The sequence below is a fragment of the Tamandua tetradactyla genome, chromosome 6 (genome assembly GCF_023851605.1).
Source record: "Tamandua tetradactyla isolate mTamTet1 chromosome 6, mTamTet1.pri, whole genome shotgun sequence".
Lineage (NCBI taxonomy): Eukaryota > Metazoa > Chordata > Mammalia > Pilosa > Myrmecophagidae > Tamandua > Tamandua tetradactyla.
In genome coordinates this window covers 99,863,417-99,878,429 of record NC_135332.1, presented here as the reverse complement: position 1 = coordinate 99,878,429, position 15,013 = coordinate 99,863,417, and the positions used below count along the sequence as shown (strand labels likewise).

The window sequence follows — 15,013 nt, the reverse complement described above, 5'->3', positions numbered from 1 at the left end:
CAGACAAGAATGCCTCCCACAAACACAGCCTTCCCTTCTGTTGTTGCACTTTTCGTTGAATGAACAGAAGAAAGACGAAGGAAGAAGGGAGGCTTTTCATCCTGTTGGCCAAGTGGACCTGTGGAAGAAAATAGTTGTTTAATTTGTATGGGACTTCCACAGTCTCCTCATCTGCTCCCAGCCTTGTTCTACCAACCCTGTTTCCCACTCCTTTCCTTAACCCACCATGATTCCCATCAGAATGAAGTAAGAACCTTTCCAACGAGTCGACATATTCCTCAGGCCCTGCCCTAGTTCATGCAGCTCTTTCCCTCTGGGACATACCACCCACCCTCTCCCAGCTCATTTGTACAGACCCAGATCCTGCCTCTCACACGTCTCAGTTGATTCTTCCTTTCCAAAATGCTCACCTCCAAAGCTTGAAAGAACCTTTTCTTTTATGACTCCCCATTTTACTGATTCTGTATTTATTGAATGACATTTTATGCCTTCTGTTTTGTATTTTCAATGATTATAGATTAAAAATATCCTTTTGGAGTACCTCCCCTAATAGACTAATACACCTTCCTTGATTGTAGAAGTGGTGAGTGACTAATCTTTGTATTCTCCGTGATGCCTTGATAGTTAAAGTCAATAGTAGAGATTTATTTGCTATAAGCTCGTTCTTACACCCCATTCTGGGAGCCTCTGTGCAGGTAGAGGGATTATTGGTGTATGAAGGAAGACGAACTTTCTATACATGACCACAAGATGGCACAGTGACTACAGCATCCTGGTGTCTTTGGAGGGGTTGGACCAAGTCAAGAACAAACCTGAAAGAACTGTGTCTTCTTGATTGCTGGATACTCAAGAGAAATCTAAGAGAATTTTCAAAATGAACGTATTCACTAAATTCCCAGTCATTCACAAAGGTAGTCAACTAGATTGTGTAGCTGTTTTCTTCCACAGACCCACTTGGCCAACAGAATGAAAAGTCTCTCTCTTTCCCTTCTTCTCTTTTTCCTGACATTCATTCAACATTTATATGAATGTTTCCTGTGTGTATCTGCTGTTATAGGTATTGGGAATTGAGAAATGAAATAGAAGGCAAAATTGCTGTTCTGATGGAGCTTATATTCTGCACCCTTCACTGAGACCCATGAAGAGTTTCTTGTGCTTTTGTTGCTCCTGAACTCTTACCTTTTCCCCTTCCCCCATCATGGAGTGATCCATAGTTTTATGTAATCCAAACAGATTTCTGTTCAACAAACAAAAGAACTACTAGTTTAGTATATTGCAGTATACAAAATTTTGTTTTATCCAGGCTTAGCTGTGCCACCTATAACACATCCTGGTTGCTCCAGTTAATCAGGAATTGACTGTGTTCTCATTTTACAGTGAAAAATAACTGAGGTTCAGAAAAGTAAAAAATCGTGTTTAATACCACACTGGCAGATACGTGGAAATATACTTGCTCAGGTCTATTCATTCTATTATGATCAATGCCAGTAACAATTTTAAAAGCAAAAGAAAACAGAAAAGTCTGGTTTTATGGCTGTACCTATAGATCAAATTGCTGTATACCATGTTGGTGCTAAAGCAACAGTGTGGCAAAGTGAACCTAATGGAAATTTGCTTAAAGTTGGGCCTAGTATTTGGAAACATTTCTTCTGCAAGGGTGAACAAAAGTATAAAAGTAATACAAGTATAATAATTTGGAAACACCAAGAATCACACAGTACTTGTTAAAAATCTTTAAGAAGTTACCATCTATTTGAACCACCCCTATGTGATGTAAGTATTCATTTTTTTCCAGTATTGGATCCTGTCTCTTTCCTGTTCTTTCCTCTCTACCTCATCCCTCCACCAGCCTTGGCTTTGAAAGACAGAATTCTGTTGCGCACACTTTTTGCTTTATCTTAGAAGGATGAGGGTGGGGGATTAATTTGAGAGGCTCTGTGACAGAGATATTTCCATATATTAGAATTCGTGGTATACTTTAATAGCATAGATTTTCTTCCTAATATATGGCTGTTTTCTCTGATTTTTAGTAATCGTAATATTTTTCATGTGCATTATATGCTCTTTTTAGTGAAAGGGGAGATTTATTGAGGGTCAGTGCCATGGAGCTTACTTAGGAAGGAGGCTGCCGTGGGGAGGCTGAGGAGCTGTGATGAGGGGCCCTTCCTTGACCTACTTGCGGCAGTTGGTGTGGGGGTGCAAGTGAGCCTAACGCTTAAGCAAGTCCTCTAGTCGCAGTTGGACTTCTAGGCAAGCTGATGGAGGGAAGGCTCCATGATGCTGCCCTGGAGACAAAGCACCAGATATAGGATGGGCTCATTCTGTATGTAGTAGTCTGAAAGAGTGTGACCGTCCTCTAACTGGTTGCCTGCAAAAATCAGGTGTGGCTGGTCAGGTGGGATGCCCACCTTATCTTGAATTTTGGCTTTGACAGGGTCACAGGCTCGATCTCAAGGGTGGATGGTCTTGCCCATCGGGGTCTTCACAAAAATCTGCATCTCCACATCTGCCTTTCGCCACCTTGTTGAAGAGAAGAGCACATCGTAATATTTTACCACAGTTAAGCCACAAACCAGGGTCAGTCCATCTCTGGATAATCAGCAGTCATATGCTTTGTACCACAGAAGGGTACAAAGGGGTTGCCTTAAACAATAGGAGTTTGTTGGATTATGGTTTTGAGGCCAGGAGGAGTCCAAAATTGAGGCATCAGCAAGGGCATGCTTTCCCCACTGAAGACTGGTGTTCTAGGGCTGGCTGCTAGTGTTCCTTGGTTTGTGGCTTTCATGTCACATAATAATGCATGTGGCAGTGTCTTCTCCTTTCTCTTCCAGATGCTATTGATTTCCAGTTTCTCGCTTCCTGTATCTTCTCTTTTTGTGTCCATTCTCCTTTGCTTATAAGGACTTTTGCCATATTCGATTGCGGCCCACCCTCATTCAGTTTGGGCATGCCTTGACTAATTGAATCTTCAAGGGCTCTCTTTACAAATGGGTTCACACCTACAAGACCAGGGGTTGGAAGCTAAACATGCTTTTGTAGGGGTCATGATTCAATACACAAAATCATATTATCCAAATTACAGCCCAATTCAAATATACAAAATGACAGCTGGGTTTACGTGGATTGCTTTTTGCTATTATTTCACCTGTGACCTGGGGTTATCTATGACCATGGCCACCATAAAATTTAAGATACACCTGCCAAAGAAATATCAAAAGTACACTTTGCCAAGTATCATCACTTTTAATATCAATCTCTCATTATATGTGAGTGCAGATGTCTTCACATGAAGTATTCCTGATGTTTGTCTTTTAAAGATTCTGCTGGCTCTGATTCTGTGCCAGAAAAAAAAGCACTTCTAAGTACACATCAGGCCATGTGGGGGCAGCACTTATTTCTGAATAACACACTGAATCTAACAGCTCTGCTTTTTGAACCCACTACACTATGTTAGAGACCAATACACATCACCTTGCTTAATTCTAACAAGAAAACCACAAGGTAAGTATTTATTCCCATTCCTCAGAGGAAAACACTGAAGAGTGATTAAATACATTGTTTCAAGTTGCACCAAGAGGAAGGGGTAGCCAGGAGCCCAACCCAGTTCTGATTCACTAAACGCAAGTCCTTAAGCTCCTGTGTTCCTGTTGGCCTGTGCTGCTTACTGCTCTGGAATGGAAGTAAGCATTGGGGCTATGCAGCTGGCTCCGAAACCAAGTCCTACAGGAGAACTGCAAACAAGAGTTCAAGAGCTGTACTGCTGGAGATTATGGCAAGACCTTCTCTCTTTAACATATCTTCATATCAAAGTAGGCAAGAGGAGGGCCAGGGAACGGGAGAGAGAGGCAGAGAGCTATGAGGAAGGGTGCATGCAGAGCCTTGCTTGGAGGTTTCAAGAAAGAGGACTCAGGCTTCACATCACCTGCCTTGAAACCCTTTTTGTTAATTACCTGTCATTAAACAATGCAGAGGCCAAAGTGAGTTTATAATTTAGGAAGGTCAGATTTCTTTTAACAAATACCAACTAAATGAAAATTGAAAGAACAATCACCTCCTAGATTCTGTCTGAAGAGACAATGAAGATTAGTTGCTCTCTGAATGATCTTTAAAAGCGGCCAGGAATGGAGGTGGGGGTGGGGCCACAAATTGTACAGGAGTCTACATTTAGAATACTTTTTAAGTTATCAGAATAATTTAAAATATTAGGCCCCTGGTAAAATGACTCATACAGGGTTTCCTCATCCATTTCCGAGCCCTTCAGTCTGTCTTTCTCTTTACTCCCAGAACAAGGTTCCAGTCTGTACTTGGCTAACACCTCCTTGTTCTTTTGTTGTCTTGGCTCTTCATTTTATTTAATGAATCAAAGGTAGACCTCCCCATTAGTGTGGCGTTTCTTTCTTTTTAAAGTTACTACTAAGGAACACATTTAAATGGTCTGCACAGAGGCTGAATTGAAAAACCTCAGTGGGTACTTCCTTTGGTATTTGATAAGTACAGCTCATCCCAGAACTATTTATTGTCAGTAGGCCTGAGTTCCAGTTAGCCCATATTCCTGGAACCTTTAAATCATGCATGTGATAGCCAGTCGCAGAGCAACAGGTGAACTGCACTGGCTTCCTGTATGGCAGCAGCTGAGAATGTGGCTCTAACAATTGCTGAGAGATGAATGTGATCCTTCCTAGTAAGGAGTGAATGCAACTCTTACATTTAAGCCAATCTTCTTCTCATCTTTTTTCTCCTCTGTTTGGGAGAGTTTATTTTTTGTTTTTTGTTTTTTTTCTTCAACCTTCAATATATTCATATGAAGATTTATTTCTCATCCTCACTAGTTTCATTTTTCTCAGTATGATAACTTTGTCATTCTTTTTGATAAAATGCATTTTTCTAATTATAAAAGTAAGACATTTGTGAAATACAGAAAAGTAGAAAGCCTGTATCTTGCTAATCTTTTGGCTTTAACTTATCTAGGTGCATTTAAATGTTTGAAGGGGGTACTAGTTTTAAGTATGTACTTTACAAAATTGGAATCACAGTGTATTTACTTATTCTGTATCCTAAGTTTTGAAAATTTAATGTCAAATCAGTATTTCCCATGTGATTTTGGTATCCTTTAAATGCATGGTTTTTAATGGCTGTGAGGTATTTAGCCATGTATCCCGTTTTATTGACATTATCAGTTCTTTATACCTAAAATAATACTTTGAGGGTGCATAGGTGGCTCAGAGGTAGAACACTCACCTTCCATGTGTGAGACCTGGGTTTGATTCCCAGACCATGCACCCCAAAATAATTAATAATAATAATGCTTTGAACATCCTGATACATGAATCCTTGTTTCTCATCATTTCTTTGCTAAATTTTAGAAAGGGAATTTATCAGGTCAATGCATGTGGACTTTTATTACATATTTTTCACAATGTAGTTCAGAAAAGTTTCAGCAATTTACGCTACCGCCAGCAGCTACAAAGAGATTTAATCCTTTATAGCAAGCTTGTTTGTAGTTTTTGTAAAACCATCAAGGACACTTCACCACCGCACCATCCCCTCCTGTTCTCCACAATGGCTGTTTCAAACCTTTGCTGCTTTCTGTGCCCAAATACCTTGCTTCCCCTTCATTTATAGTGGCTTAACAAATGCTTCTACTCAGCACTGGCCAAGATGAGCCAGCTCCTTCCGTTATAAAACTCACCAGGATGCAATGCACCCTCCTAGGACAGTAAAGAAGCCCCTTTTCTAGTCCAAGCCTGAGAAACTCTCCCTCTTCTCTAGATCTCATTCTGCTCTTAAGAGTGCTCTGCTTTCTTCCCTGTCTTTATGCTGTAATAAGCATTCTCTTCTCTCTCCTGACCAGTATCCTACTTTATTCCAGCTTGTAAGTGACATGAGAGATAATATTTTCTTCTTTTCTTTGCAGAGCTCTTTGAAGGAAAGCATCCCTTTGCTGTCATTTCCTTATCACCCAAGTACTCATTTAGGTGTCTCTCTCTCTTTCCCCCAGGGTCTCACTTCCACCCACCTCACTCCATTCCTTACTCTTTCTTGCTGAAGTTCAGAGTTTTCATATCTAAATGGGTGAACACTTTGCCAGAATTGTGAGGTGATTCTGTAGTGCTTTAGAGGTTTTATCTTTTTGTGGATTTTGCCCCCTTTTTCTTCCTTATCCTTGAAGTTCTCACTGTCACCCCCTTTACATTACCTAGTTTGGTCTCATTGTGGTGGCTGTAAGGAGCCAACATTCATTAACCAATCTGGTTTGAATCTGTCTGTATCTGGGTGGTTTATACAACTTGTCTCTCTTCCTCTTATCTCCTTCGTTAGTATCACCAAGCATATGAGTGGTCTTTCTTCTCTAGGAATGCTTGTTATGCTGGTTTTCAGCTTTCTGCTTTCCTCTCCTCTATCACACCTTCTGTGTTTCACGTTAGATGCCCTCTCCTGCTCCCATTCCTTCTTTCTGCTTCCCTCCCTCTTCTCCCATCTCCCCCTCTTCCCTCCATTCTCTTCCTCTTTCTCCTCTCCCCCTCCCTACACATTTGTTGTTCTCAGTGCATTTGATCTATGCCGTGGTTTAGAGTTGCCTCATTTTTTATCTTTAGTACATGTGTCTAAGATGGTATGTATAAGGTACCCAGCCATTCAGGTTTCCATGCACTCTTCTAATCTAAATCCTTACAATTTCTGATTCTAACCTCTGAGCCTCTGCTCACACAAGTTCTACTAACCACCACCCCTGCCCCCACTTTGTTTCCCCTCTCTTAATTCAAGGCAAAAATCACCAGAAACCTGGAGTATCCCTTTACTTTTCTGATCTCCTGTGGTACTTGTCTGTACCACATAATATTGTTTGTGCTGTTCATTTGTCATTCTAATTCCATGGCTGCACCTAGCTCATGTGCTCCTGGAGATCAGGGAATTTGCACACTGCGTCACCAGTAGTCTTACTTCACTACTGCAGGTATTAGGCTTTGTTTAGTTATTAAATTCCTTTTCCTGGAGTGTTAACCATGTATGTAATTGAGGAAAATGTAGCAGATGGTTTTCTGCACAGAATTTCTGACCCTCTTCTCTCTTATGTACCACCCATGTTGTAGGTCTTTAATATTTGCACCAGCAGAAGGAGGCTGAGGATATCCAAAATTATTTCAAAATGCATGCATGTTATTGAAGATGGTGTTGCCCCTGGGAATTCACTTCAAAACAAGTACTAGTCACTAACTAGGAGCTGAGAACTTGTCCCATCTCCTTATTTTACCTCTGCTTTAGGTGCTTCAAGGTTTGCACCTTTCCTTGTAAACAGATGGCCTAGTTCTGACTGATGCAAATCACTAATCAGGGAAGGATTTCTCTGTCAGTTATTTTTCAGAACAAGCTATTCACCTCAAAAAGTTGTTGCAAAGAAAACAGTGGATGTGTTTAGCATATAAAGAAAATAAGCAGCAAATTTGAGAAACTGCAGTAAATTTGGAGAAATGATGTACAAAATGAAAATATGAATAAAAGAAATAATTTGTGATTCAGGGGAAGAATATACAAATCTAGAGGTCTTGATTTGTTTGCTTTTCATTTTTCAGTATACTATAAATACTTTGTTTCACATTTTTCCAACAGAATTTAAGATAGATATTTCAGTAAAGTTCAAAAGAATTTAAATAAGTAAAAAATAAATTAAAAACTATATGGTTCATATGCCATTAACCAGATTAGGTCTGACTTTTGGAACTTCAAACTAACTCTTCTTTTCTTTTTAGGTTGCCCCTTGGTGCTGCATTGGCCGTATTTGGCAACCAGAATGCTTCATTCTGTGATGGTCTATTAATAAGGTTGCCTTGCTAACGATTGGAGCAGGGCCTCAGGTAGGTGGCTTTAATCATTATATGGCATTGCTTTCAAAGTGATAAATCATTTCAATTTTAAATAATATAAGATGTAATATTAAAAGCTTTGAAAAGCATGCCACATAATAAGCATGCCACTTACTGTTTTAGGATCTGTAAATATGTATTGTGTTCAGCAGAATGTCATAATAGTTATGATATATTGAAAAGGTTGGGAAGATGGCAAGGAGTAATTTTCCTTAATCTGTGCACAAAATGCCTAGCTGCTGTACAAGCTTAGTTCATATTTCCCCAAGTAGCACACAGGTGAACTCTTAAAAGCTCTCTTCTCTGCATCTTATTCAGAGTGACACAATGTCCCATGTTATCGCTATATCTTTTTCTGTGTACTAGGGAGGATATGACTAGCTGTGGGGCAGTCAGGGAGGTTGGGGTTAGATTTACTTTCTGGGATGAGGCAGATGCTAGAATAAGGAGCCCAGCAGGGCAGTGTCAGTGTGATAGACTTGTTGGAAAGAGGACGCAAACCCAGGCAGCTAGGTATCCCAACTTGAAGATGCAGCTTAATGCACAGAAGCTAGGTAAAACAGTATGTGGAAATCTAGGCACACCTGGATTTTGCACCAGGTAAGTCTTCCAGCAGGATCTCAAACCCATGATTGAGGTTCAGGATGGGTAGACTGGTAAAAACAAAGTGGGCAGGACCCCTGGCTCTTAAGCTCAAAACTAGACAGTTTATCAAGATGGACAGCCAGACCCCTGTTGTCAGAACCATAACCCAGATCAGAACTGCATCAGCAGCCAGAATGGCTGTGTTCATGCCAGAGGGTGAGCCCAGGCTCCAGAACTCTCTGCCAGTGGCAGGCAGGGCCTGGCCTGGGCAAGGAACACGTAGCTGAGCCAGGCAGGGCCACACATACGCACAACAGAGCTTGATAATCAAATAAAAGGGGCATAAGTAATCTGCCTAAAAATAAGCACACTGCTCTCTGGTGATTAAGCATGCAAATCAAGTTAGCATAAATTTTTAGCCATTCATATAGCATAAGTATCTTTTTAAGTATATAAAATGATGTTAAGTGGTTTTTTAGTATTACAGGTTATGGATTTTTTTCTCTTTTTACTTTATTGTAGTTTTCAAACTTTTAAAAATGAAGCTGGTTTTAGTGGCCAGAAAAGAGAAAAATATTTAATTACTTTTACTTAGCCAAACTGTACTTATGCAGGTTTTCTCCTTTTGGATTCTCCTGTATCTATAATCAGTACAGTTTTCTCTGATAGGTTTAGTATCATCTTCACATTTTAATTTTCATGTAGAAATTCCCTTTAAAGGCTTTGCATCTTTCTTTGTTCCCTTTTCCTCCCTATGGAACTTCATTGTCTGTGTCTAAATGTTAAATTATTATCAGTACAGGTACATGTACTTAAGGAGCTGTGTAACCAAATACTTGAAAGCAGAAATGCTGGTGAAAACTTATTCAGGAACTTGTCTGTCCCCATGTTTATCTGGGACACCTGTAGGCCTCTACGAGTAGCACTTGCCCAAGATTCCCTAGCTTTCTGAGACCCACTGAAGCAGGTAATACTTCCCAGGGACACAGAAAGAGTACCGATTCCCCTAACCTCCAGACTTCATTTCTGCCTTTTCCCCAAACAAACTAATAATGCAATTCTATGTAATTTGTTTCCTGAGCTTACTTCATAACAGATTTGAAATTTAGAAGCCCCAAAGCATGCTTACTTGCTTTGTTTTTGGTTCTAAAATTCCTTTAAAGGGCCTAAAATTCTGTTTAAATATTTATCAGATGCCTACTGCTCTCCAGGCCGCTGTACAGGTGCTGGGGATGTAATGATGACTAATAGTCTCTTTGTAAATAAATTTACAATTCAGAGGGAGAGACGGTCCATATTGATAATTCCAAGAAAGGCTTACCAGTCCCCATTAGGGATAAAAGGTTCAGAGAGATTAATGTTTTGATGTCCATTCTCATGCAAGTAGAAGCCATCAAGGAATATAAATATAAAATCTCTTATAATTGTGAATGCTGAGAGGGGGCACAGTGGTTCTACAAAGTTGGAGGGAGGGCATGGCCACCCCTCCCTTGACAATTTTGCTTAGAACTAATCCTGTCTACCTTCAGCTATGTGGGAATGATCAGAAGTGGTTTACCGTGGATTGCCACGTGGGCATAGTTTAGGGAGGACAAATTGATAGCATGTAAGACCCTTAACTATGTAGTTTCTGCTTTCATCACAGTTTTTAGTGCTACTCAAAAGCCAGCACGTGAAGACAAGCATTTATTTACCTTCATTGTTTGTCATAGCACAAGGCTGTATTTAAAGTGCACTTCACTTTCACATGGCTTGAAACTAATTCTCTGCATGTGCTCTTTTAACTAGTTAAAGCCTTTTTCCTTATCACTTTTGGCAAAAATGCATACTGATATTTCAGCCTTTCTGTTTGAATTTTAGACAGATTCAGTTTGGGTACTTAGGCCAGGATGATTTTATATTTGTGATTTCAGTAGCAACAGTAATTGCTATCCTTCAACTGTTCAGAAGGTCCTTCATTGTGAACATTTTTAGAGTTGGTATCAGATATTTTTGTTATACCCCAGAAATTTAAGTGGTTAGTGGCAACGAAAACATGAAGAACTCTTCACAGTTTTGGATATGCAATTTTCAGATTAAGTTGACCTGTGAGCTACTTACTTACTTTATAATCTAAGCTGGAGAACCAATGTTTTGGAATTGCCTCCCCCCCCCAAAAAAAAAGTCCAGGAGCCTCTAAAAATAAAGTTTTGATTAAGCAGTCTTACTTTGTTTTCAGGTATAATTGCAGCTTTCACTTTCTCTCAGGTGTATTGCTTCCCTTTTGCACAATTCCTTTCATTTCCTGTTGCGTTCTTTTTGCCCTACTTGAAGAAAAAGAAAATACCCTAATGTACCATCCCTCTGTATCGATTTTATGTTGATGAGAGTGTACAATCTTAAGGAAAAAAGTATCCTCCACATAGTGGTTAGAATTTCTAAGTCATTAAGAGAACTTTTAAAAGAGAAGAAAAACATGACATTAGCCTACATAAAATTTTTACCACCACAAATATTCCTGAATTGGGAAGATAAGATTTATTTGAATATTCTGTCTCCATCAGATTGTCTATTCATTCTATCTGGATGCTTTCAAAAGCTTGAGATAAACAGCCATCCCCAATTTCAAGGCAGCCCCAAAGAAAACATCTTAATTGTACCAGTAGGAGAATTGATGTTGGGATTTGTTAGTTCTACTTTGGAATTCTTTGACTTTTTCCTATTCTTACAAATAAATATCTCATATTTCTCTTCATTTCTCTGTTAGCTTTTGTTACTTGTAGATTGAATATAAGACATTTCTAAACATCAGTAAGGCTAAATTTTATCGTAAATTTCAAAAAGATTGTCCTGGAACTACATTTTAATGAATTGCTCAAAATAAGTTGTATCAGATACAGTAATTCAAGAGAGGCATCTTTATTTTTTAATTAACTTTAGTTAACTCTGACATCTAATTTAGGAAAATAAATGAATGATTTTCAGTATTCAAGGTATAAGATAGATGAGTTCTTTGAATACCTACTATGGCTTATTCGCGGCACACTCAGGCCTACCTCTTTGCCACTGGTTTCTCTGCAGGCATGCCTTCCCATTCTCCTTTCCAGGAACCAGTAATCCATCTAACGTCTAACATTTCAGCTATCCTTCCTGCCATATGTTCCCTTCACCAAGGAATGGGAGCCTGAATGCTATGGCCTACTTAATACTAGTTGAGTCTTTAGTAATAAGGTTAATAAGAGAATGCTTGTTTTCTGGAACAAAACAGTATTTTGACACTTTTTTTTTATATAATTTGTTTTAATCTAAGACTTTACAAATAGCTGCTGAGTTTCAAAAAAGTATTGGTTTATTTAATTTGTTGGACTAAATTGTGTCCTTTGCATTATTTGACCTGAATATAGATAGGTATGTTATGTGCTCTCTCTGCTAGAGTGATTGAGCAAGCCTGTGCTTTATTGTGCGGCCAGTCAGCACTAGCTGTGTTTTAATTCTTTCTCTTATTCATCAATTATTCAACTGCCTTTGTGGGAAACTGCAGTAAATAGAACTGACATGACCCTGGCTCCTTTTAGTCTATTTTTAATTCTCTCTTAGGTTTTTATAGTTACAAGATTTTTTTTTCCTTTTACTCTTTTCTAATAAGTGATTTTATAGACCTGTGGAGATTAAAAGCTGTAAAGATTTCCAAATTATCATGCAGGGTCATTGAAATTGTTCATTTGTTTTCATTTTTAAACAATTTTATTCACACATTATACAATCCAACCTAAGTGTATAGACTGAAATTGCTTTTTAAAAACTGTTCTAAGTATGTTATCTGTTTTATACTTAACTGTACTCACTTGCGTTAGCTGGTTGATAGTTTCTTTCATATTATTCAAAGCTCTACTGTGTTTTATATACATAAATCAAAGCATTAACCACTGGTAAGTTTCCTTTTGCAAGCTACCTTATTTATTTATACAAAAAACTTGATTTAAGCAAATGTTGACATTTTCTGAATTGTTTTCTAATGGTGTTTTCTGATTAGCATGAGGGAGAATAAAGCTCTGATTATCAGTGGCGTTAGCTCTTAATAAACAAAGTATATGTTTTGACTTAAATATGAAAGAATTATTGATGCAGGTAAGTAATGTAAAAATTCACAGCTGTTAGGGAAATGAATAGCAGAACTATGGAATTTAAAATGTAGAAACAGTTTCAATGCAGGCCTGTTCTTTCACTCACATCTTTATAGGAATTTATTTTTTAGTAAACTCTCTGATGTATGATTCCTTTTTCCTTGTTATTTTACTGTGTGAGTCACTATTTTAAAATATAAAACATGGGAAGATCAACCTGTGTGCATACACACACACAGTATTTCCTCTAATTATTGTTTCTGTATGCAAAGTAACCCTGGGGTAAAAATGCCTGGAAAGTCTGGATGGGTATTGTGAAGAGTCTCTCTTCCTAGAGTGATTTGAAATTGGTACATGTACATTTTCTACCTTGCTTCACAATTCTTCACTCCAAGGCAAAGATGAACTTTCATCACTTAAAAAACATAGTAACCAATCTTTGATAAAATAAAGGAAAAAAAGAAAGGAAAAACATAGGTACGAGTTTGACACAGACCTTTTCAGAATAGTAATCCAATATTAAAAAGTTGTTCTTAATCCTATAAAAGTGAGCAGATAGTTTTAGTGAATATTTTAGTTAGGATTATGTAAATGCAAACTGTATATATTTTTCTTTACTTAAAATATCAAGACAGATGACTCTATAATCAGTTCCTGGTTTCCTTTGGGTTGGTTCTAATATTTAGCAACTCAAGAACTGAAGTAATTTTGTTGAATTTAGGGAAGTTAACCATGACTTTGGAATTGTGTTTTGTGATGAATGAAAATGATCCTTTTATTTTTTATTTTATTTCAGGCTGTAAAATATATAGCAGGAGTAATTTGTAGGCTGTCGTTGGAAAATTTCAAAACGAGATACATAATTTTAAACTATGTTGAAATACTTAGACTCCAAAGTGTTTTTATTATAAAATGCCATTGAACAGTAAGCACAAATACAAATTTTATTATTGTATTTGAGGCGCAGTAAAATTTTTATTGGCCAGAGAAAGAAGAAAAATATATGAATTTATTGTTTGCTAGTGAACTTTGGTTTTAGGTTTTTCCCTATCCATATCATTACCTATTCAGTCAGATATACTAGTTATTTTTTATTAAAAGAAGCTTTTTAAGTCTTAAATTTGTTTCTGTAGGGATTGTATTTGGCAGCTGTAATAGAGAAATGGACACTATCCCCTATTCCAGTCTTTAAAATATATTGTAAATTGGTTTGCTAACTTACCCTTCTCATGAGATGCAGTTGAATAAGCAGTAAGATTGGAGTTTATGAAGTTGGCATAAACCCCTTCTTGATCACGTTTATGCTGTCAAGTTCAACTTCTGTGAGCCTCTCACCTCTAAAATGGCAATGATGATGAGTACCAGCCACCTCTAAGGTTAGTTGAGTTCCAGGGAGGTAATAAAGGTGGAAACAGTCTTCACTTGTAAGGTATTTACATCATTAAAATAATGGAATTCACAAAACGGGCTTTCACATTTTAAATTAACCTACCAAAGAATTCAGTATGTGCCCTGAGCAAGTAAGTATTTACAGAATTAATTTTGATGTACAGAATTTATTTCTTCCATTTATGCATGACCTATGCTTTACAAAAGAATGGAGCTTTTGCTTTAACTTCTTAAATATATTTTATTGGTCTAGATTTTTATTGTCTTGTCCTTTAAATTATGAGAATAATGCTGCTTTCAAATATACCCTTAGTATTTTTTAAATGATGCTTGAATGTCCTCTATTAAATATTTTATTTATGCATCATGAAATTCTTAAAGTATGTGAAAATTTGATTTCAGGGGAAAGTGTTAGATTTAAATTTAGAACTTTAAAGGTATTTTATTTAATTTGTCATTCGTAAAGCCTTTTGTAACTATATTTTGACATTTGATATACATTACCCCTCACAAGTTCTTGGAATCGTAATTTCTAAATGGTTCTTCTCTAAAATGTTCAGTTTACTAATCTCTTTATGCCGTAAACTTCCTACAACAGATAATTCTGGGTTTTTTCTTTTGACCATTATTCTTTTCATGTTTACTTGTACAATCAAAAATTAACAGATTTTTTTTTCCCTCGGAGTGCTCTTAGTTCACTCAAGATCATGATGTTAATAGACATTTTGAAGCTGTTTCAAGATTTTTCAACAGGAATTTCTTAAACCATATAATGGTTTCTTCCTAACACCTCCTTCTCCTGTAGCAAGCCTATATTTAACAGAGTTGTTACTACATTTCATCAATCCTTGCAGCATTCTGAAAAATAAATTGGCAGGTATTGCAGATAACCAAAGTGTAGCTCAGAGACATCCACATTGCACAAATGTGCACGGTGTGGATGTGGGTGTGCTTTCATTGGTGTCTCTTGTTCTTTGGTGAGGTTTCAGGTGCTCTCTCTCAGAGATAGAACCAACTTTATCTTCCATAATATTAATAAGTTAATGAAAGTTTGATCAGTTTGGCTTTACAAAC

The 15,013-nt window shown here is 37.6% G+C and overlaps 1 protein-coding gene across 13 annotated transcripts in view; it reads left to right on the top strand.

The window, feature by feature from the left end:
* Positions 1–15,013, top strand: part of PLAG1 (PLAG1 zinc finger) — a 50,713-nt gene that overhangs the window by 24,528 nt on the left and 11,172 nt on the right. For 8 of the 13 annotated variants that reach the window (XM_077166786.1, XM_077166784.1, XM_077166792.1 and 5 more), the window contains one exon: positions 7,749–7,853. The exons of 4 other annotated variants lie outside the window; for them this stretch is intronic. The gene's annotated coding sequence lies outside the window, so the exon portion shown is untranslated. Of the gene's footprint in view, positions 1–7,748; positions 7,854–12,361; positions 13,927–15,013 lie in introns of those variants that run through there. One more of the 13 variants, XM_077166790.1, reaches the window with a different exon arrangement.